Source organism: Chiloscyllium punctatum, chromosome 23, assembly GCF_047496795.1.
Source record: "Chiloscyllium punctatum isolate Juve2018m chromosome 23, sChiPun1.3, whole genome shotgun sequence".
Classification (NCBI taxonomy): Eukaryota; Metazoa; Chordata; class Chondrichthyes; order Orectolobiformes; family Hemiscylliidae; genus Chiloscyllium; species Chiloscyllium punctatum.
In genome coordinates, this window is record NC_092761.1 from 29,041,857 (window position 1) to 29,043,862 (window position 2,006).

General features: G+C 45.3%; 1 non-coding gene across 1 annotated transcript; it reads right to left on the reverse strand.

Moving 5' to 3' along the window:
• Positions 1–1,436: 1,436 nt before the first annotated feature.
• Positions 1,437–1,508, reverse strand: trnah-gug (transfer RNA histidin (anticodon GUG)). The gene has a single exon. It is a non-coding gene; the product is annotated as a tRNA-His (tRNA).
• Between the last annotated feature and the right edge of the window lie 498 nt (positions 1,509–2,006).

Consider the following 2,006-nt stretch of genomic DNA (forward strand, 5'->3'; position numbering starts at 1 on the left):
AAGTTTTCCATCGTTGAGCCCATGATCTTACATGTTTTGGCATCACAAATTAACATCTCAAGTTTTTTATTAAGGTTAGAATGATTTCCGCCTCTCTGACCCTTTCCGCAAATCTACTCAAACCTTTCTGCCTTTTCCCGAAATCTCTTGGCCCCAGTGTTCGATCTCTCCATCAATAAGAAACGCTTCTTTCAGTCTATCCTATCCATATCCCTCAGTATTTAGTACATCTCAGTCATGTCTTCTCCAATCTCCTCTGCTCGGAGACAAACAACCCCAGTCTGTCCAATCTCTCCTCACAACTGAAACTCTTCAGCCCAGACAATATCCCAGTGAATCTCTACTGCACCGTTCCCAGTGCGATCACATCCATGCAGTACTCTGAATTGCAGAACTGCACACAGTAATCTAGCTGGGGCCTAATGAACTTTTTTTTCTATTCTGTTACAGTATGAGGGCGTCGCTGGCTCGGCAGTATTGATTGCTATACCAAATTGCACAGCGGGTAGTTGAGACTCAACCGTATTGTCGTGATTCTGGAGTCACATGGAGGCCCGAGCAGGTAAGAATGGCTGTTACATTCCTTAAATGACGTCAGATAGTTTTGTGTTTTTTTCATCAATTGAACATGGATATATAGGAGTTATTAGATTCTTAATTCCAGATATTTATTGAATCCCAATTCTACCACCTAGCATGGTCGGAGTGAAACCCAGGTACCTGGTGTCTGAATTAACAGTTCAGTGTTCAGTGGTAATAGCGCTCGGCCATTGCAGAAAAGCAGTGAAACTGATCTTATCCAATTAAGTCGATTTTCCCCGATACTGTTCTGTGCCATTTTCCTGAGCTTGACCTCCACTCCCCACCCCCCCCCCCCACCCCCAATAATATCTGGTCCGTATCAGTAAAAGCTGCTACATGAGTATTGATCTCACAATAGTGGTAACTAAATGGATCAAATGGGCTGCAGGTCCCGATGGTGCGGTTGGAGCATGTTCACCCAGCAACAGTGACCCCAGCCACACAGACTGATCGGTATCAATGGGAGAGTCTGTATTAGATTCTGCAATGCCTCAATGAAATAGGAAATGACTCCGCAAACACATGAGGAAAGAGCAGCGCTCTGAAAGCTAGTGCTTCAATTAAACCTGTAAGACCATAAACTGGTGTTGGGTCATTTTTAACTTTGTACTCCATTGTCCAACACCGGCATCTCCAAATTAATGAAATGGGGGTATGGGATGGAAAGTTCGGTTAGTGATCGTAGGAGGGAAGAAATCTCTGAGAACGGGTGGATTTGAATTCTGACATATGAAACACAGAGATGTGAGCGAGCAGAACTTGGAGGAAAAAAAATCACCTTGGAGAAAATCAAAACTTTGAAACAACTGATTCCTTTGTGTTTCACAAAAGACAGGGACACACAGAGCTATTACTGCCGTGACTCGGATTCGAACCGAGGTTGCTGCGGCCACAACGCAGAGTACTAACCACTATACGATCACAGCATACCACAGACGAACACAGCAAGTGCATGCTCTAAGTACAGTATTATAAGGAATGTTAGGCAGAGCACCAAATGCATACTATCAGTGCTTAGCGAACAGTAGCAGATATGTGGGAACTCAGAATGGTCTGACTGTTTAACATCGGTTCCCCAGTGGCTGTGTTAATTCCATCATTAATGTGTTGAGGGCTGAGATAAATATATTTCTCCAAAACAACAAGGACTCCGGGGACAGTGCAGCTTTTGTTACCTGCACATCCACCAATATCATTTATTGTATCTGTTGCTCCCGGTGCAGTCTCCTGTACATTTGGGGACTGGGCGCCTCCTAGCAGAGCGCTTTAGGGAACATCTCTGGGACACCCGCACCAATGAACCACACAGCCCTGTGGCCCAACATTTCACATCTCCCTCCCACTCTGCCGAAGACATGGAGGTCCTGGGCCTACTTCACTGCCGCTCCCTCACCAACAGAAACCTGGAGGAAGAATGCCTCATC